Raw genomic sequence first — 23,222 nt, 5'->3', positions numbered from 1 at the left:
TTCAAATCCAGGCTCGGGATCTTTCTGTGTTGAGTTTGCATGTTCTCCCCGTGAATGCGTGGGTTCCCTCCGGGTACTCCGGCTTCCTCCCACTTCCAAAGACATGCACCTGGGGATAGGTTGATTGGCAACACTAAATGGTCCCTAGTGTGTGAATGTGAGTGTGAGTGTTGTCTGTCTATCTGTGTTGGCCCTGCGATGAGGTGGCGACTTGTCCAGGGAGTACCCCGCCTTCCGCCCGATTGTAGCTGAGATAGGCGCCAGCGACCCCCGCAACCCATAAAGGGAATAAGTGGTAGAAAATGGATGGATGGATGCATGTTTTGTTTTAAGGCCTAATATAAATGAAAAACTTTGTGCTTTTTTTGAAAAGCAAAGGCTACTGGAATATTAAAAAAAATGTCAATATTCAATAAAATTGTACTTTATTTAAAAAACATGTCTAAAAATGTATTGTAGGCTATTTATGCAATATAAAATAAAATTGTGAAAAACTGCATTCATTATTCGGTATTCAGTATTCGGTCAAACGTTTAAATTTTATTCGGCTTCGGCCACAAATTTTCATTTTTGTAGTTTAAATTTGGTCCAGACCAGAGTACCGAAGTGCAAATGCAGCTTAACGCGCCCACCTTAGATCCCAGGGGTGCGCAATAATGTCAGCATTCAAAGTGTTTGCTGTAACACGAGCCAGTAGACTCTAGCGTTAGCACTTAGCAACAAGAGCTGAACGTTTGATTACGTAGGTGTGCCTAATGAAGTGGTGGTGTGGACTCCAACAGCTAATGTTTCAATTATTCCCTAAGACCAGGCAGACAAAGACTAAGCCGGCATGGAGTGGGGATTTAAGAATAACATGTTTTTTTTTTTCCAGCGTCTCTCTCCCAACACAAGACTGGTGTAATTACAGAGTGAACAAATCATCTGCAGTCGCCAGACGCGTCTCTTTGCCACACAGAAAAAAAGAAGAAACAAGCATGTACACTGAAAATGCATCCTTAATGGGAAGGGGAATTAAAAGCAAAATGAAACTGGACTCCATGTAGAGGTGGGCTTCAGTAAAAGAAGGCTTTCATTAGCGATGAGGGATTCTGGGCTGAGCCGTGCACATGCACGGGGATCCGGCGCCAAGCGTGAATAGGCAACACTATACTTGAAGGAGCGAGGGCCATCCATGATGAGGACATAATGGTCCTCCTCTCTGACAAGGTCCGATGCTCCCTGACAAATTGGTCTCTGGCTGCACGCTGCCAATCAATCCATCAAATGTAGTAGTGCGACCGAGGAGTCGATAGGAGATAGCCTTGCTGATCAATACTCACATAAAAGTCGGCCCAGAGGGCCAAAACAGAGTCTCCTGTCAGTAAATGATCAAGGTGAAAAGTAATTTCAGCTCTGCCAATGTCATTCACTGGATCTGGAGCTCCGGCGACATCTTTGCGGGGGTTGGGAGAAGGAGACAACGGCAAGTGGATGCAAACAATCAAGACATGGCGAATAAATAATGCGAAAAGGACAGCTTTTGACTACGTTCACAGTGCGGGGTGGGGTGTCTAATTCGGGTTTTTTGGGTCAAATCTGATCTTTTTATCTGGTCCTTCACAATGCAAAAAAAAAAGCCTACATGCAGACATGACATCATCCATCCATTCATTTTCTACCGCTTATTCCCTTTTGGGGTGGCGGGGGGCGCTGGCGCCTATCTCAGCTACAATCGGGCGGAAGGCGGGGTACACCCTGGACAAGTTGCCATCTCATCGCAGGGCCAACACAGATAGAGAGACAACATTCACACTCACATTCGCACACTAGGGCCAATTTAGTGTTGCCAATCAACCTATCCCCAGGTGCATGTCTTTGGAGGTGGGAGGAAGCCGGAGTACCAGGAGGGAACCCACGCATTCACGGGGAGCACATGCAAACTCCACACAGAAAGATCCCAAGCCTGGATTTGAACCCAGGACTGCAGGAACTTCGTATTGTGAGGCAGACGCACTAACCCCTCTCCCACCGTGAAGCCCGACATGACATCAATCCAATCCACTTTATTTATATAGCACATTTAAACAACAATAACGTTTCCAAAGTGCTGCACAGCCATGTTAAAAACAATTGTAAAAAAATAAATAAATAAATAAATAAAATAAAATAAATAAATAAAAAAAAAAATATATATATATATATATATATATTATGCTCCACCAATGACTGAATAAAAACAAAAAATAAATAAATATAAAACCAATAAAAACAATATAAAAACAAATATGATTAAAAACTATTTTAAAGGGTAAAATCAATTAAAACAGTAAAATAGAAATCAAAGTGTATAAAAAACATAGAGGACAACAGAGGACAGAGGACCACACAACTCACGTAGTGTTAAAAGCCAAAGAATAAAAGTGGGTCTTAAGACGAGACTTAAAACCCTCCACTGTGGAAGCAGTTTTAACATGGAGGGGCAGAGTGTTCCAGAGCTTAGGGCCGACCACAGAGAAGGCCCTGTCTCCCCTGGTCTTAAGTCTGGTCTTGGGCACCACGAACTGGAATTGGCTCTCGGACCTCAGAGCGCGGGCAGGAATGTAAATTTGGATGAGGTCCGAGATATATTGAGGTGCCAGTCCATGTAAAGATTTAAAAACAAACAGCAATGTTTTAATATCAATTCTAAAATGAACAGGGAGCCAGTGCCAACTCTGAAGAATTGGGGTTATATGCTGGCGTTTCCTGGCCCCTGTTAAAAGTCGTGCTGCCGCGTTCTGGACTAACTGCAACCGGGAGAGAGGTTTTTTGGCTAATGCCGGCATAAAGTGCATTGCAGTAGTCCAGGCGACTTGAAATAAAAGCATGCGCGACTTGTTCAAAAAGGTTAAAAGATAAAAACGGTTTAACCTTTACTAAAAGACAAAGGTGATAAAAACACGATTTTAAAACGCCATTGACTTGTTTGTCTAGTTTAAAATGGCTGTCTATAGTGACGCCAAGGCTGGTGACTTTGGGACGCACATCATTTTGCAATGGTCCCAAGTCAGTGAGGGCCGGACCAAAAACTAAAATTTCCGTTTTTCCCTCATTCATTATTAAAAAATTCTGGGCTAACCAAGCCTTGACGTCACATAGACAGTTAAGAAGGGGTGTCAGGGGGCCGTGGCTTTTTGAAATCATGACATTACACGTGCTGCTGTGTATACCGAAATAAACATGGCTTCAATTCAAGTAGGTATAATGATTGATGATAAATTGAACTGGAAACCTCATATAAAAAAAAACATACAACATAAAGTAGCAAGAAACACGTCAATAATGAATATAGTTAAATATGTTCAAGACCAGTGGTTCTCAACCTGGGTTCCATCGAACCTTAGGGGTTCGGCGAGTCGGCCTCAGGTCAAAACACACCCGACTCATCGTATAAATAAAAGCTTCTCCCTATCGCCGTATTACGGATACGGCAACAGCAGAAGTCACACTGATTTGCAGGTGTGTCATTTGTTGTGAGTTTATGCACTGTGTTGGTTTTGTTCTTTGAACAAGGTGATGTTCATGCACGGTTCATTTTGTGCACCAGTAAAAAAAAACATAGTAACACTTAAGTATGGGGAAAATTAGTTGCTTATTAACATGCAAATTAGTAACATATTGGCTCTTAAAGGCCTACTGAAATGAGATTTTCTTATTTAAACGGGGATAGCAGGTCCATTCTATGTGTCATACTTGATCATTTTGCGATATTGCCATATTTTGGATGAAAGAATTTAGTAGAGAACACTAACGATAAAGTTCGCAACTTTTGGTGCTGATAAAAAAGCCTTGCCTTTACCGGAAGTCGCAGACGATGACGTCACAAGGGTGAGGGCTACTCATGTCCTCACATTGTTTATAAGGGGAGCCTCCAGCAGTAAGAGCTATTCGGACCGAGAAAACGACAATTTCCCCATTAATTTGAGCGAAGATGAAAGATTTGTGGATGATGATATTGATAGCGAAGGACTAGAAAAAAAAAAGTTAAAAAAAAAAATTCTGATATTTTTAGACACATTTACTAGGATAATTCTGGGAAATGCCTTATCTTTCTATTGTGTTGCTAGTAGGGGTGTAACAGTATGTGTATTTGTATTGAACCGTTTCGGTAAGGGGGGTTTCGGTTCGGTACGAGGGTGAAGTGAAGTGAATTATATTTATATAGCGCTTTTCTCAAGTGACTCAAAGCGCTTTACATAGTGACACCCAATATCTAAGTTACATTTAAACCAGTGTGGGTGGCACTGGGAGCAGGTGGGTAAAGTGTCTTGCCCAAGGACACAACGGCAGTAACTGGGATGGCACAAGTGGGAATCGAACCTGCAACCCTCAAGTTGCTGGCACGGCCACTCTACCAACCGAGCTATGCCGCCCCAGGGTGTGTCGAACGAGTTTGTAAACTAAAGTTTTAACAGGCTTCTCTGCTTTCTGCCTCTGTCTGAGCAATGAGCACCTGGCATTGTCCCGCCCACACAACCATCTGATTGGTTACATACAAAGCCAATCAGTAGTGCGTATTTAGAGCGATTTAACAGCCAATCAGCAGTGCATATGCCGAACGCATGTTAGCAGCGGACATCGTACCCTCCCCGAATTATAAAAAACACTTTCCAGTCACAACTATTACAAACATCACTATGAGCCCGTTGACATTCTATAAACTTAAACTGCAGTTCAGCTTGCTCACAGTTCTGGCTTGAAGTGATGTGAAGGCTAATTATCTTTTAGCGTTACGTTAGCTCATTTTGCTGTGTGTGTGTGCGCGTACGTGCGTGTGTGTGTGTGTGTGTGTGTGTGTGTGTGTTAGGGGCAGCCAAGCCCTGTCTGTCTGTTATTTCACATGAACTAACATGAACTCCATAAATCAGGAATGAGTAGTCTCTCCTATTGCAGTTGTACTATTTTTCAGCTATAGTTACATTAATCAGTAATGTAGCAGCCTAGTTTTGAATGGCAGGGTGCCTGCAATCACATTTTGACAAAAATATAACATTTACATAATAAAAGTCAACTAAAGGGGCGGTATAGCTCGGTTGGTAGAGCGGCCGTGCCAGCAACTTGAGGGTTCCAGGTTTGATCCCCACGTCCGCCATCCTAGTCACTGCCGTTGTGTCCTTGGGCAAGACACTTTACCCACCTGCTCCCAGTGCCACCCACACTGGTTTAAATGTAATTTAGATATTGGGTTTCACTATGTAAAGTGCTTTGAGAGAAAAGCGCTATATAAATATAATTCACACTTCACTACAGGCTTCCCAAATGCTGTAATAAATTAAGCATGATGAGTTGACTTGAAACTGTTTAATGTTGCACTTTTTATATGTAGAAGAAAGGTTTTGTCATTTTATTTAATCAAAGCAACAACTTGAGGCATTTTAATGTGGATTAACGTGGGCAGAATTATTATAGTGTTCCCATTGTTAAAAGGATAAAGCCATTGTTTACAAATTTGGTAAATAAATAACCAAAAAATGTATATTTGGTTGTTTTCTTACTGTACCGAAAATGAACCGAACCGTGACCTCTAAACCGAGGTACGTACCGAACCAAAATTTCTGTGTACCGTTACACCCTTAGTTGCTAGTGTTTTAGTGAGATTAAATAGTACCTGATAGTCGGAGGGGCGTGTCCACGGGTATCTTGACGCCAGTCTCTGAGGGAAGTCACGGCAGATACAAGGACGGCGCAAACTCAACAGATCTCCGGTAAGAGGCGACTTTTTAAGACATTTTTCTCACCGAAACCTGCCGGTTGACAAGTGGTCGGGAACCATGTTCGCTTGACCGCTCTGATCCATAGTAAAGCTTCACCTCCGGGAATTTTAAACAAGGAATCACCGTGTGTTTGTGTGGCTAAAGTTTCCCAACTCCATCTTTCTACTTTGACTTCTCCATTATTAATTGAACAAATTGCAAAAGATTCCGCAACACAGATGTCCAGAATACTGTTTAATTGCGCGATGAAAAGAGACGACTTTTAGCTGCAAATGGTGCTGCGCTAGTATTTCCTGACAGTCCGTGACGTCGCGCGCACGTGTCATCATTACGCGACGTTTTCAACAAGAAAATCCGCGGGAAATTTAAAATTGCAATTTAGTAAACTAAAAAGGCTGTATTGGCATGTGTTGCAATGTTAATATTTCATCATTGATATATAAACTATCAGACTGTGTGGGCGGTAGTAGTCGGTTTCAGTAGGCCTTTAACTAGTCATTATTAAGTACTTATTAATGCCTTATTCGGTATGGCCTCATTATAACCCTGGCGCTAACCCTAACCAAATAACTCTAAATTAAGTCTTTGTTACTGAGAATATGTTCCCCTAGTGTCCAGAAACCTCTAAATTAAGTCTTTGTTACTTAGAATATGTTCCCCTAGTGTCCAAAAACCTCTAAATTACACTACCGTTCAAAAGTTTGGGGTCACATTGAAATGTCCTTATTTTTTAAGGAAAAGCACTGTACTTTTCAATGAAGATAACTTTAAACTAGTCTTAACTTTAAAGAAATACACTCTATACTTTGCTAATGTGGTAAATGACTATTCTAGCTGCAAATGTCTGGTTTTTGGCGCAATATCTACATAGGTGTATAGAGGCCCATTTCCAGCAACTATCACTCCAGTGTTCTAATGGTACAATGTGTTTGCTCATTGGCTCAGAAAGCTAATTGATGATTAGAAAACCCATGTGCAATCACGTTCACATATCTGAAAACAGTTTAGCTCGTTACAGAAGCTACAAAACTGACCGTCCTTTGAGCAGATTGACTCTATTTTCTATTCATTTCACAACGTATGGTGGTGAATAAGTCTGACTTTTCATGGAAAACACAAAATTGTTTGGGTGACCCCAAACTTTTGAACAGTAGTGTAAGTCTTTTTTACTTAGAATATGTTCTAAATACTAAAGGGTTACCAAAAACATAAAACTTAGTCTTGAATTTGAAAAAAAAATAAAAATACATTCACTAAGAAAGGTTCGGTGAATGCGCATATGAAACTAATGGGGCTCGGTACCTCCAACAAGGTTAAGAACCACTGTTCTAGACCAAAAATCACTTCATATACTCACTAGTGTTACCATATCTGAGTTACTGTGTAGAAACATGGGGAAATAATTACAAAAGTAAACTTCATTCACTAACAGTGTTACAAAAAATATCAGAATAAAACAATGCTGGATATAGAGAACATACAAACCCTTTATTTATTGAATCAAAGATACTGAAATTCCCCGACATAGTGAATTTGCAAACAGCTAAAATTATACACAAAGCAAACTACAACCTGCTACCCAAGAATATACAACAATTATTCTCAACAAAAGAGGAGAAATATAATCTGAAGAGAAAAATGTAATTTAAAACATTTGTATGCAAATACAACACTTAAGACCTTCAGTATATCTGTTTGTGGAATTAAATTATGGAATAGATTAAGCAAAGCAATCAATCAGTGTACTAATATGATCCACTAATGATAAACATTCTGAATTTATTCATCCATCCATTCTTTCAGTCTCAAAAAATATCTTACTTATCTCATCGTATAGAATATAACTTACTTCACCTATTATTTATTTATTTATTTTTGTTGAGATAATTATGGAGTATATTGTGAATACATTGAGAACAGGAAGTGAACACATGTTTTAGCAACTGTTGTGTAAAAGAAAAGGGGCAGGATTTAATAAGCTCTGCTTCTTCCTACTCCTTTTCAAACATGTTGAAAAGAGAAACTGGAAATTGTGATGTATCATGTTGTATGCTTGCATGTTCGAAATAAACTCAAACTCAAGTACGATTTAATGCAATCAAAATCAACATTTTCGTAACTTAATTAGTGCACGTACAAAATTAAGAAAAGAAAGGGACGAGCATTTTGGCTTTTTGATTGATTGAGTCTTTTCTTAGTAGATTGCACCGCACAGTACATATTCTGTACAATTAACCACTAAATGGTAACACCCCAATAATTTTTACAATTTTTCTGAGTCAGGGTCCACGTTAATCTATTCATGGTACAAATATATATTATCAGCATAACACAGACATCACACAAGTTAATCATCAGAGTATATACATTGAATTATTTACATTATTTACATTTCGGGGGGTGTGATGTGGAGGGGGTTGGGGCGGGGGTCATCAACAGTTATATTATCTGAGAAATGGACATTGAAACAGTGTAGGTCAGACTTCGTAGGATGTGTACAGCGAGCATAAGAACAAGCATATATAATTGATCATCGTATTTTTCGGAGTATAAGTTGCTCCATAGTATAGGTCGCACCAGCCGAAAATGCATAATAAAGAAGGAAAAACCATACATAAGTCGCATTTTTGGGGGAAATTTATTTGATAAAACCCAACACCAAGAATAGACATTTGAAAGGCAATTTTAAATAAATAAAGAAGAGTGAACAACAGGCTGAATAAGTGTACGTTATATGAGGCATAAATAACCAACTGAGAAGGTGCCTGGTATGTTAACCTAACATATTATGGTAAGAGTCATTCAAATAACTATAACATATAGAACATGCTATACGTTTACCAAACAATCTGTCACTCCTAATCGATAAATCCCATGAAATCTTATATGTCTAGTCTCTTACGTGAATGAGCTAAATAATATTATTTGATATTTTACGATAATGTAAGTCGCTCCTGAGTATAAGTTGCAACAAACTATTAAAAAAACTGCGACTTATAGTCCGAAAAATACGGTAGTTGCAACTGTTACGCTTATTGTTGGAGTGCACCTTAAACTTGCATACAACGTAATCACAGCTCCAAAACCATGGAATAGCAAAGTGTCCGTCTTCCTCAAGGTGGAGTCTCGCTGGACAAGATTTTATGAGAATTACGGCTTGCGACGCAACACACCCTTTTATGGGGACACCTACAAATCGCAAATGTACTTGTTTGTAAATTTTTAGAAATGCAACACATTAGGATAAGAGTCATTCAAATAACTCAGTGTTTCCCACAGGTCAGGCATCTATTTCTGGTGGTGTGGTCGGGCGGGGGCGGCGGCGATGACCAAGAAGAACGCGGAGTTGGAATATAATTACAACACTTTATGTACATATTTATATAATATTCCTCCCACCTCCAAAGACATGCACCTGGGGATAGGTTGATTGGCAACACTAAATTGGCCCTAGTGTGTGAATGTGAGTGTGAATGTTGTCTGTCTATCTGTGTTGGCCCTGCGATGAGGTGGCGACTTGTCCAGGGTGTACCCCGCCTTCCGCCCGATTGTAGCTGAGATAGGCGCCAGCGCCCCCCGCGACCCCAAAAAGGGAATAAGCGGTAGGAAATGGATGGATGGATTTACATATTTATATAATATGTAACTACAAGCTCCATTCACAGACAGAGTCCCATTGCTTTTTGAGCGGTCGAGCGAGTCAAAAGCCGAAAAAAAAAAATACATATATACATATATATTTTTTTTTTTTTATTTGTGGCGGCCGTAATTCTTTCGTGGCGGGCCGCCACAAATAAATGAATGTGTGGGAAACCCTGTAACTATAACATATAGTTACAGGCTCCAGTACTCTGGAATGCCCTCTCAGTAACAGTTCGAGATGCTACCTCAGTAGAAGCATTTAAGTCTCACCTTAAAACTCATCTCTATACTCTAGCCTTTAAATAGACCTCCTTTTTAGACCAGTTGATCTGCCGCTTCTTTTCTTTCTCCTATGTCCCCCCCTCCCTTGTGGAGGGGGTCCGGTCCGATGACCATGGATGAAGTACTGGCTGTCCAGAGTCGAGACCCAGATTGGACCGCTCGTCGGGACCCAGGATGGACCGCTCGCCTGTATCGGTTGGGGACATCTCTACGCTGCTGATCCGCTTGAGATGGTTTCCTGTGGACGGGACTCTCGCTGCTGTCTTGGATCCGCTTGAACTGAACTCTCGCGGCTGTGTTGGAGCCACTATGGATTGAACTTTCACAGTATCATGTTAGACCCGCTCGACATCCATTGCTTTCGGTCCCCTAGAGAGGGGGGGTTGCCCACATCTGAGGTCCTCTCCAAGGTTTCTCATAGTCAGCATTGTCACTGGCGTCCCACTGGATGTGAATTCTCCCTGCCCACTGGGTGTGAGTTTTCCTTGCCCTTTTGTGGGTTCTTCCGAGGATGTTGTAGTCGTAATGATTTGTGCAGTCCTTTGAGACATTTGTGATTTGGGGCTATATAAATAAACATTGATTGATTGATATAGAACATGCTATACGTTCACCAAACAATCTGTCACTCCTAATCGCTAAATCCCATGAAATCTTATACGTCTAGTCTCTTATGTGAATGAACTAAATAATATTATTTGATATTTTACGGTAATCCCGCGGTATAGGTCGGTTGGTAGACCGGCCGTGCCAGCAACTTGAGGGTTGCAGGTTCGATCCCCGCTTACGCCATCCTAGTCACTGCCGTTGTGCCCTTGGGGAAGACACTTTACCCACCTGCTCCCAGTGCCACCTAGACTGGTTTAAATGTAAAAATTAGATATTGGGTTTCACTTTGTAAAGCGCTTTGAGTCACTAGAGCAGTGATTTTCAACCATAGTGTGCCGTGAGATATTGTCTGGTGTGCCGTGGGAAATTATGCAACTTCACCTAATTGGTCCAAAAAATATTTTTGGCAAATCAATAATTGTAATAACGTGTCGTTGTCTAGTGCCTGTGCTGTGTAGACCTAGGCAGGGTAATCTTGTAATACTCCATATTAGTACGTGGCAGCAGGTGGTTCATTGCTTTGTAGAAGTCCGAACGCGCAGAGGATGGTTTGTCGTGATACCAATATGCAGAGCACAGCGGTAGACAGCGTGCAGGTAAAAAGGTATGTACCACTTAAACTTAAAATTAACAAAAGGCACTGAAGCATAGGGATGGCTTTGTAAAACCAAACTAAAACTGAACTGGCTGAAAAGTAAACAAAAAGTGAATGCTGGACGACAGCAAAAACTTACAGCGTGGAGCAGGGATGGTGTCCACAGAGTACATCTGTACATGACATGACAATCAACAATGTCCGCACAAAGAAGGATAGCGTACGCACAACTTAAATAGTCTTGATTGCGAAAACAAAGCAGATGCGGGCAATAGCACTCAAAGGAAGGCGTGAAGCTGCTACAGGAGAACACCAACTAAACAGGAAAGGTGACCAAAATAAGAGCGCAACACAGGAAACAACAACAAACTCAAAATGAGGCGCAACAACCTGGTGGGGTTTCATTTTTTAACCTTTTCTGCTGGTGGTGTGTCTCCGTATTTTTTTTATGAAAAAAAAAAAAGGTTGAAAAACACTGCACTAGAGAAAAAGTGCTATATAAATATAATTCACTTCACTTCACTCTTACCTGCGGAGAAATTGGACACCACTTGATGGACGTATGAGCAGAAAACTAAGTGTTAAGGACTAAGACAGGGGATTGAGCCTTAAATCAAAAAGTGCCATGGTGACCATCTCTGTTGTCAAAGAAAACTTTCTGTGAGTTAATCAAAAGTAGGAGGATTAGCCAATGGGCATTAAAAAGCAAATTCATCAGGATGATGATTGCTCCTCCACAGAGGGGCTTCCCTGAGGACTGCACGGTGGCATTAACATCATCTCTGCAATATCACATATTACTACAGTTGGAATGGCGCATTGGAGCACCCCCCCGCCCTGAAGAGGAGGCTGTCAGTCTCTCTTTCTCTCTCTTCTGAGGCTTTATTAACCTACACTGTGCAGTCATTAGCAAATTACCATCTCTCGTTTCTGCCAAGGTTTTTTTTTTTTTGCAGTAAAGCTAAATTGTACCTTGACTGTTTGGAAACAAAACATGGTGATGTGCTGAAAGGAGAGGAATAGATAGAACTGACGCACTCCATGCATAATATAGTATGGTAGATGTGTTCATTATCAGATTTGCTTAGCGTGAAACATTCGGTATGATGGAGAGGCACGTTCCACACTATACACATTAAGGAACTGTTCTGTTAAACCACCAATGGTAACTAGCTCGCCAGTGGTGTTCTTGCTATATGTTTTGTTTCATATAACATCTCACTGTGAGGAAGTTGCAAACAGCACCTTTAATACAATGTCAATAAAGCTTTGGATTCTATTCCAACCTAATCCTAGATTATGGCAGACTATATTTAATACCTACACTTGTAAATTGTTCTTTGACTGTAATAATGAAAGCCGAACGTGTTTAAAGGGGAACATTATCACAATTTCAAAAGGGTTAAAAACAATAAAAATCAGTTGCCAGTGGCTTGTTTTATTTTTCGAAGTTTTTGTCAAAATTTGACACCTCCCGGAATATCCCTAAAAAAAAGCTTTAAAGTTCTTGATTTTCGCTATTTCCGATACGACTGTCCATTTCCCTGTGACGTCATACAGGGCTGCCAATACAAACAACATGGCGGTTACCACAGCAAGGTATAGCGACATTAGCTCGGATTCAGACTCAGATTTCAGCGGTTTAAGCGATTCAACAGATTACGCATGTATTGAAACAGATGGTCCGAGTATGGAGGCCGATAGCGAAAACAAAATTGAAGAAGAAACTGAAGCTATTGAGCGAATAGCTATTGACGCTATTCGGCCATAGCATGGGTGTACCTAATGAAGTGGACCATAGCATGGCTGCCTTATTAGCATCGCCGGTAAAATGTGCGGACCAAACGATCAGGACTTTCGCATCTTGTTACACTGGAGCAACTTAAATGTCGATTGGTAAGTGTTTGTTTCGCATTAAATGTGGGTATCTAGTTTCAAATGTACATACAGCTAGCGTAAATAGCATGGTAGCAACAATTAGCGTAGCATGTTAGCATCGATTAGCTGGCAGTCATGCCGTGACCAAATATGTCTGATTAGCACATAAGTAAACAACATCAACAAAACTCACCTTTGTGATTTTGTTGACTTAATCGTTGCAAATGCATCTGCAGGTTATCCATACATCTCTGTGCCATGTCTGCCTTAGCACCGCCGGTAAAATGTGAGGACACTTTGGTACATTCAATGGGGTCTGGCGGCAAATTTCTTGCCAGTGGTGCAGCTTGAATCCCTCCCTGTTAGTGTTGTTACACCCTCCGACAACACACCGACGAGGCATGATGTCTACAAGGTTCCAAAAAATAGTCGAATAAACGGAAAATAACAGAGCTGAGACCCAGTGTTTGTAATGTGTTGAAAATGAAAATGGCGGGTGTATTACCTCGGTGACGTCACGTTCTGACGTCATCGCTACAAAACCGATAAACAGAAAGGCGTTTAATTCGCCAAAATTCACCCATTTAGAGTTCGGAAATCGGTTAAAAAAATACATGGTCTTTTTACTGCAACATCAAGCTATATATTGACGCTTGCATAGGTTTGGGATAATGTTCCCCTTTAAAGTCCTGCAATTTAAATTGTAATCTTCAAAAATGTTCTTTGAGTACAAAAGGAAACATCTGTTTGATCTATCGTAAAGATTTTCTGTTAAAATGAAGCCAATAGTAATTTTTGGGGTCCCCTTTATTTTGAAAAGTATCGTAATACATCTTGGTGGTTGTATTGAAATATTGGTATTGGGACAACCCTAACGCCAGAGGGGGGGTAGAGTAGCCAGAAATTGTACTCAAGTAAGAGTACTGTTACTTTAGAGATGTATTACTCAAGTAAAAGAAAGGAGTAGTCACCCAAATATTTACTTGAGTAAAAGTAAAAAGTATGTGGTGAAAAAACTACTCAAGTACTGAGAAACTGATGAGTGACCTGTTCGTTTAATGACGACGGCAACAAGTAATGCATAAAAATAGCAATGAACAAATTCAGAGCCAGGAATATCTCTTAAGCAACTAAAACTAAAATATATATTAAATAATTGGTTTTACACTGTATTGAAAAAAAAATTGAAAATTAATTTTAGCTTTGCAACCTCATACTATTGACCAAGTTGTATATTCATAAATGTAAGTTTCTCAATACCTGACCTGTTTTTTGTGCCTTTAAAAAAGCTTTAGAACTCTACATTAAAACACTCTACCTCTAACAACCAAAAAGCTATGAAGGCGATGATGCTGTGTCCCAAATTTAAGTTATTTACTAAGATTGAGTGAGCCTATGGCTTTGCACTTTGTTTATTATATATATATATATATATATATATATATCTATATCCATTCTCTACCGCTTATTCCCTTTTGGGGTCGCGGGGGGCGCTGGCGCCTATCTCAGCTACGATCGGGCGGAAAGTGGGGTACACCCTGGAAAAGTCGCCACCTCATCGCAGGGCCAACACAGATAGACAGACAACGTTCACACACTAGGGCCAATTTAGTGTTGCCAATCAACCTATCCCCAGGTGCATGTCTTTGGAAGTGGGAGGAAGCCGGAGTACCCGGAGGGAACCCACGCATTCACGGGGAGAACATTCAAACTCCACACAGAAAGATCCCGAGCCTGGATTTGAACCCAGGACTGCAGGAACTTCGTATTGTGAGGCAGACGCACTAACCCCTATTCCACCGTGAAGCCCTATATATATATATATATATACATATATATATATATATATATATATATATATATACACACACATATGTGTATATATATGTATGTGTGGGAAAAAATCACAAGACTACTTCATCTCTACAGAACTGTTTCATGAGGGGTTCCCTCAAGAAACAGTTCTGTAGAGATGAAGTAGTCTTGTGATATTTTTCCCACACATACATATTGCGCTTTACCACGGTATTGAGCACTATTCTCTGGATAATCCAATCAAGACGTATATATATATATATTTTTTTTTTTTTCCTCTTTGCAGTCTATTTTAGTTACTTTGAATTTATAACCCCCTGGCGCTATTTTGTACTGTTTTTGTACTTCCTTTGATTATTATTTTCAACTGTTTGTAAATGCTGAAATGTATAAATAAAGGTTTATAAATAAATAAAAATGTGCAGTTAATCATGTGACCGCCTGGCTCTGTTTGATTGGTGAAACGGAGTCAAACGTCACCAGTGACTGCATTTGATTGGTGAAACGCAGGCATGTGATAGATCCTACTTTCAAGGTCTGTCTCACAAACCAAAACAAACAAAGTGTGCATTAACAAATTGATAAAAATCAGTAGCAAGTGCGAGCTGAATGTAGATAAATGGAGCGGAGTAAAAGTAGCGTTTCATCTCTATAAATATACTCAAGTAAAAGTAAACGTATGTTGCATTAAAACTACTCTTAGAAGTACAATTTATTCCAAAAGTTACTCAAGTAGATGTAACGGAGTAAATGTAGCGCGTTACTACCCACCTCTGCCTAACATGCACACAGAGAGAAGTCGTTGTGGTGCTCTCACATCAGAAATCACAACAATCCTTAACTTTGACAACCATATAGCTACAATGGTATACATTTAAAAAATGTAAATCCACTTGCATTAGCATTGGTGAAAGAGATGTTGAGAAAGCAGCAGATAGCGGGAGAACTGGGGTAGGAGGAGGGGCCGTGTTTGTGTTAGGTAGGTCTTTTCTCAACTGTAAAATAAGTCTGCTTTGGCATATTTTTTCAGAAAGGTTCGGTCTCATTATAATCAAAAGTTGTTGGTTGTACGAAATTTTCTTCGTTGATTCTACAATACTCTACACAACTCCCCACAAATAGTATTTTTGTTTTGTTTCTACTCGACGGAGATTGCAGTCTTCTTTCCACGCTGGTATGTTGTCATTTTGGGACTCATATGGAGTTAGCAAAATGGACAAAATTTGTTAAAAGGCGAAAAAACAGAAAAGGCACACATTCTGAAGCACTGAGAAGTGACGAGTAGTGTACCGGAGGACTCCTTTTTGCCTGCAGGCGGGACACAAAAATGAATGAATGAAGCGTTCGTACACAGAGACATGGTCCGTCCACGGAGGCATATTTGGTCCCCTTTATTTTGAAAAGTATCGTAATACATCCTGGTGGTGGTAGTAAAATATTGGTATTGGGACAACCCTAACGCACACACACAGACATCACTATGGTGCTCTCACATCAAAAATCAAAAAAATCCTTAACGACTCCTCTCACCCTGGACCTAAACTATTCTCCCCTCTCTCCCTCAGGCAAGAGACTATGCTCCATCCAGACCCAAACCTCCCGCGACCTGAACAGTTTTTTACCCTCGGCCATCAGGCACATGAGCAATCACAAGATCTGATAGCTCAGTTACAGCTGTTTTCATGACTTTTTCTGTGTTATGTGTTTTATGTTGCACCAAGAAAATAATCTTAGTTTGTGAACCCGTTCTCAAACAATGGTAATAAAAACTATTCTGATTCTGAGTAACACAATCTAAAACTTTGTAAATCGGAAATTTTGCAAATAGGAGGGTTTAAAAATCAAAGTATTCTGAAATACAGCATAAATGCATTCCAGATAGTCAATTTTTTTTTTTTTTTACACTGAGCTATTCATGTCTTTACTGATTGACGTGCATACTTATTTGGGCATTTTAGTACATACTGTCTATGTGCATGCCCCCTGCTCTCTGAACCTAAACTGTTGGCTGCTGCCTGCAGTCTTTTCATGCTCTCCCGACTGCTCTGTGTACAAAAGAAAAATATTTCCATATTTATTACGATTTTTTACCGGGGGCTTATTTATCAACATGGGCCAATACAAAGTTGACTTGAATTGACCTTATTTTGATCACAACAACAAAAATACCATTTTAACAAGATAAACTTTGAAAAAAAAGAAAACATGGTGTCCAAAAAGGAGCAGGAAGAAGCACAAGCGTATAATGTCCTGTCCCATCACTCAGATAAAATATTCCAATTCTTTAGAAAACAGAATACATGATGACCTACAAACCCCGATTCCATATGTGTTGGGAAATTGTGTTGGATGTAAATATAAACAGAATACAATGATTTGCAAATCCTTTTCAACCCATATTCAATTGAATGCACTACAAAGATGTGGTGATATCCTTTAAAGATTGATGTCGGTTGTTGATACAGTGCCATCTGAGGGATCGGAGGTCACGGTCATTCAATGTTGGTTTCCGGCCATTACGTGGAGTGATTTCTCCAGATTCTCTGAACCTTTTGATGATATTATGGAGCGTAGATGTTAAAATCCCTAAATTTCTTGCAATTGCACTTTGAGAAACATTGTTCTTAAACTGTTTGACTATTTGCTCACGCACTTGTGGACAAAGGGGTGTACCTCGCCCCATCCTTTCTTGTGACAGACTGAGCATTATTTGGGAAGCTGTTTTTATACCCAATCATGGCACCCACCTGTTCACAATTAGCCTGCACACCTGTGGGATGTTCCAAATAAGTGTTTGATGAGCATTCCTCAACTTTATCAGTATTTATTGCCATATTCCCCAACTTCTTTGTCACGTGTTGCTGGCATCAAATTCTAAAGTTAATGATTATTTGGGGCTTCACGGTGGCAGAGGGGTTAGTGCGTCTGCCTCACAATACGAAGGTCCTGCGGTCCTGGGTTCAATCCCAGGCTCGGGATCTTTCTGTGTGGAGTTTTCATATCCTCCCCGTGAATGCGTGGGTTCCATCCGGGTACTCCGACTCCCTCCTACTTCCAAAGACATGCACCTGGGGATAGGTTTATTGGCAACACTAAAATTGGCCCTAGTGTGTGAATGTGAGTGTGAATGTTGTCTGTCTATCTGTGTTGGCCCTGCGATGAGGTGGCGACTTGTCCAGGGTGTACCCCGATTGTAGCTCAGATAGGCGCCAGCGCCGCCCGCGACCCCAAAAACGGAAATAAGCGGTAGAAATGGATGCAAAAAAAAAACAAAAAAACTCATCAGCTTGAACATCAAATATGTTGTCTTTGTAGCATATTCAACTGAATATGGGTTGAAAATGATTTGCAAATCATTTTATTCTATTATATTTACATCTTACACAATTCCCCAACTAATATGGAAAAAGGGTTTGTACTTGGTTTAAGGGACCACAAAATAATGAAAAATAAAGTTTAACAGAATCGTGGCTTGCAGTGAGAAAAATGCTACTGAATGTAGCTTTTTTGGATGCAGGTGTAGCTAATGTGACCGGTGAATCTATATATCATTTACTGTTTACTTTCGACTGTGTCTAAAAAACTACGTAGCGGCGATGTTCGTCTTCAAGATAGAGAATATATTTTTCCCAGTTACAAAGTTTATGGAATAAGAATTTTTACCGGCTCGAGTGAAACAATTGCTGTTTACAGCTGTCACACGTACGCGCAGGGAGGGCGTCCACACATTCAAAAGCAGTCCAAGAGAAGCAACGAACAATTTGCAGTCATGTTGTGTTTATGATAGAATATACCAGGGCTGCGAATATTTGGGTGTCCCACGATTCGATTCAATATCGATTCTTGGGGTCACGATTCGATTCAAAATCGATTTTTTCTTTCAATTCAACACAATTCTCGATTCAAAAACGATTTTTTTCCCGATTTAAAAGGATTCTCTATTCATTCAATACATAGGATTTTAGCAGGATCCACCCGTCTGCTGACATGCAAGCGAGTAGTAGAATTTTGTAAAACACTTTTATAATTGCAAAGGACAATGTTTTATCAACTAATTGCAATATTGTAAATTTGTCTTAACTATTAAACGAACCACAAATATGACTTTATCTTTGTGAAAACATTGGGCACTGTGTGTTGTCAAGCTTATGAGATGCGATGCAAGTGTAAGCCACTGTGACACTATTGTTCTTTTTTTTTTATTTTTATAAATGTCTAATGATAATGTCAATGAGGGATTTTTAATCACTACTATGCTGAAATTATAACTAATATTGATACTGTTGTTGATAATATTCAGTTTTGTTTCACTACCTTTGGTTTGTTCTGTGTCGTGTTTGTGTCTTCTCTCAGTTGCTCTGTTTATTGCAGTTCTGAGTGTTGCTGGGTCAGGTTTGGTTTTGGATTTGGATTGCATTGTTATGGTATTGCTGTGTATTGTTATGTTGGATTGATTAAAAAAAAAAAAAAAAACATTTGAAAATGAGAATCGATTCCGAATCGCACAACGTGAGAATCGCGATTCGAATTCGAATCGATTTTTTCCCACACCCCTAGGATATACACTCAATGACAGCAAACGCTAGTTATCCACATTGCTATTATCAGCCAACAACACCCGAAGCTAATGCACGTGCATGTGTTCCGTCATTACGTACAAGAAGCCGTGAAGGATATACTGTGTAAAATACATTGGAAATTTGGCGCCCTCTGGGGATCAATGTAAATGTTGCAAACAGCCCCATCCATGCTTTAAAATTCATGGATGCCACTTGGTCTGTGCTTTTTGATAGAAATACAATCATTAGTAAATACTTGAAACAACAGTATGGCTAAAACTACAAAGGTCAGACATGTATACGGTAAAATACACACTGTTAAAGATAAAAGACACATTGAAGGAAGTTACACAATTCAGTCCTTTCACTTGCATTAGTTTATGTTATGTGGGCGGTTTGGACTGCACTAATTGGCAAAAATCTAACCAGCTGTGTTCGCGTCTCGTATCTATATATATGTGCACAGCAGGGGAGCTAGTTAACTACATTCTTACCTGTCAGGCTTTAAACTCATTGTGCAGATCTGAATGCTAGTTATTTGAATGTTGATCTAAGTTTGAAGAAAACTGTATTTCCGCCTTTGGCGAGGCGTATTTTAAAGCGTCTGGGTAAAACGTCACATTTATTAATAGTTTTGAAGCCCAAATAGCCCCATATTTTGTTTTAGCTCCTCAGTTCGCAGCAGAATGTGAAGTGATTGGGATGAAAATCAGCACCTCCAAGTCCGAGTCCATGGTTCTTGCCCGGAAAAGGGTAGCGTGCCATTTCCGGGTAGGGGAGGAGATCTTGGCCCAAGTGGAGGAGTTCAAATACCTCAGGGTCTTGTTAACAAGTGAGGGAGAAATGCATCGTGAGATCGACAGGCGGATCGGTGCGGCGTCTGCAGTGATGCGAACTCTATATCAATCCGTTGTGGTAAAGAAGGAGCTGAGCCGGAAGGCAAAGCTCTCAATTTACCGGTCGATCTACGTTCCCATCCTCACCTATGGTCATGAGCTTTGGGTCATGACCGAAAGGATAAGATCACGGCGGCCAAGCGGCCGAAATGAGTTTCCTCCGCCGTGTGGCGGGGCTCTCCCTTAGAGATAGGGTGAGAAGCTCTGCCATCCGGGAGGAACTCAAAGTAAAGCCGCTGCTCCTTCACATCGACAGGAGCCAGATGAGGTGGTTCGGGCATCTGGTCAGGATGCCACCCGAACGCCTCCCTAGGGAGGTGTTTAGGGCACGTCCAACCGGTAGGAGGCCACGGGGAAGACCCAGGACACGTTGGGAAGACTATGTCTCCCGGTTGGCCTGGGAACGCCTCGGGATCCCCCGGGAAGAGCTAGACGCAGTGGCTGGGGAGAGGGAAGTCTGGGTTTCCCTGCTTAGGCTGTTGCCCCCGCGACCCGACCTCGGATAAGCGGAAGATGATGGATGGATGGATGGATAAAACATCCCTTATAAACATATTTATTGAATAATACTTCAACAAAATATGTATGTAAGTTCATAAACTGTGAAAAGAAATGCAACAATGCAATATTCAGTATTGACAGCTAGATATTTTGTGGACATGTTCCATAAATATTGATGTTAAAGATTTCTTTTTTTGTGGAGAAATGTTTAGAATTCCAGATGGATCTCTATTACAATCCGCAAAGAGGGCACTTTAAGTTGATGATTACTTCTATGTGTAGAAATCCTTATTTATGATTGAATCAAATGTTTATTTTTCAACAACTTTTAAGTTATTTTTATATCTTTTTTTCCAAATAGTTCAAGAAAGACCACTACAAATGAGCAATATTTTGCACTGTTTCACAATTTAATAAATCAGAAACTGATGACATAGTGCTGTATTTTACTTCTTTATCTGTTTTTTTCAACCAAAAATGCTTCGCTCTGATTAGGGGGTACTTGAATTAAAAAAAATGTTCACAGGGGGTACATCACTGAAAAAAGGTTGAGAACCACTGCCCTAAGTGACCCAAAAACCTGAGGATCGTACAGTACTGAGCCGTGATTATGGATGGCGTATTGTTACACTCCTAGTAATTAGGGAATGAAAGAGTGTAAGAGAAAGGGTTCACTTTGTAAAGTGAGCTGACTTGATGCCGACTGGAGAGAAAATCCAGAAGGCAATAGGAGGGTTATGGGTAAGGTCAGCCATGTGAGTCAGTGTTGTTCAGAGACAAAAGACGAGGATATGGGACTGGTCAGCCAGGTGTGAATGAACCCTTATGACAAATGGAACACCTCTTAGGGTCTAATGGAGAGGAGAGGTAGACTATTTCACCCCTCTGTTGCATATCATTACGATGGTAATGAGGCCCACTCGGATTCAAACGCTTCCACAGAGCATAGAAATGGTGTCTTACACACCCACAATACCACCCGGCCGCTTTGGTTGCCTGCTCGGTATGTCCATCTGTCTCCTCTCGGCTTTGTGCGGTAGAGCAGCCGTCAGGCGGATTCAGCATGGGGGGTGTGGGGTTACAAGTCAAGCTATTTCAATCCTCAAGCTGTATGGATGTAAACTTTCAAAGTACTGCACAACTTGGGCACCACGGGCTTGCAGCGCGGCTCGTATTTTGGGGGGTTTGTGTCGGCGTGTTTGTTGTAATAAGACGACAAAAGACACAAGAGGAGGCAGCAAAAGATCAAGGAGTTCAGGAGTGGAAGTGGTATACTATTTTTGTGAATTAGCATCGCAGAGTGCCCTTAAGGCACACCACCAGCAGAAAACGTAAAAAAATGTACTTTGTGTTAGCAAGCAAGGCTATCTAGGTTGTTGCTATCTTTCTTTGTGTAGACATTGTTGATTGTCGTGTCACGTACGGATGTACTTTGTGGACGCCGTAAGTTTTTGCTGTCGTCCAGCATTCTGTCTCTGTTTACTTTGTAGCCAGTTCAGTTTGACTTTCGTTTTGCATAGCCTTTTCTTTTCCCTTTCGTTCATTTTGGGTTTAAGCATTACATACCTTGTTTACCTGCACACTGCCTCCCACTGTGGTCTGCATATCGGGATTGATTGAGACTTTCATTAGTAGATTGCACAGTACAGTACATATTCCGTACAATTGACCACTAAATGGTAACACCTGATTAAGTTTTTCAATTTGTTAAGTCGCGGTCCACGTTCACAACAAACCATCCTTGTCTCACCCGACATAATCAGACTGTTACAAAGCAATGCTGCCACCTACTGACATGGAGTATTACGTGGTTACCCTGCAGAGTTTTACACGGCACAGACACTAAGCAACGGCACATTATTGGCAGATTATAATTATTGATTTGCAAAAAATATTTTTGGCATAAATTAGGTGAAGTTGCATAATTTCCCACGGCACACCAGACAATATCCCACGGCACACTAGTGTGCCGCGGCACAGTGGTTGAAAAACACTGCCTTAAGGCACCATCTTAAGCATAACCCTTGATTGATTGATTGATTGATACTTTTATTAGTACATTGCACAGTTCAGTACATATTCCGCACAATTGACCACTAAATGGTAACACCCGAATAAGTTTTTCAACTTGTTTAAGTCGGGGTCCACGTTAATCAATTCTTCTTTACCTTATTCATCAACTTCCTGTATGCCATTATTTATAGTTGCATGATTCACTTTCCATTTACAATTGTGTGAGTACAAGTTTCAGCTCTCTCAATTCACAAAGCTTTTGTACAAAATGTCCTCTCCAAAGACAGTTTCAAAAGACAGTTTTGTCAGCCTAATGAAACTACTTAGTGTAAAAGGCTTTTTCCCTGTAAAACCATGCTAATCCCCATCAAAAATAAAAATGCTCATATTTAAAAGGATTACCATCCTGAAGAGTTTAACATTTAAGTCCAATGAGTAGCGACTGAATACGATTACCATGAATTGATTAACGTGGACCCCGACTTAAACAAGTTGAAAAACTTATTTGGGTGTTACCATTTAGTAGGGGTGTAACGGTACACAAATATTTCGGTTTGGTACGAACCTCGGTTTAGAGGTCACGGTTCGGTTCATTTTTGGTACAGTAAGAAAACAACAAACTATACATTTTTGGGTTATTTATTTACCAAATTTGTAAACAATGGCATAAAATACATATACAGACAGGGTTCATTGA

The 23,222-nt window shown here is 40.4% G+C and overlaps 1 protein-coding gene and 1 long non-coding RNA gene across 2 annotated transcripts in view; one reads left to right on the top strand and one right to left on the bottom strand.

The window, feature by feature from the left end:
• Positions 1–16,267, top strand: part of LOC133569296 (uncharacterized) — a 36,262-nt gene extending 19,995 nt beyond the window's left edge. Inside the window, exon 3 of the long non-coding RNA XR_009809789.1 lies at positions 16,122–16,267. This is a non-coding gene — a long non-coding RNA (uncharacterized LOC133569296). The remainder of the gene's footprint in view (positions 1–16,121) is intronic.
• Positions 1–23,222, bottom strand: part of drosha (drosha ribonuclease III) — a 370,040-nt gene that overhangs the window by 151,115 nt on the left and 195,703 nt on the right. The window lies entirely within an intron of this gene.

The sequence above is a fragment of the Nerophis ophidion genome, linkage group LG15 (assembly GCF_033978795.1).
Source record: "Nerophis ophidion isolate RoL-2023_Sa linkage group LG15, RoL_Noph_v1.0, whole genome shotgun sequence".
Classification (NCBI taxonomy): domain Eukaryota; kingdom Metazoa; phylum Chordata; class Actinopteri; order Syngnathiformes; family Syngnathidae; genus Nerophis; species Nerophis ophidion.
Note: the sequence above shows the minus strand (reverse complement) of the source record. Positions and strands in the feature narration are given on the sequence as shown.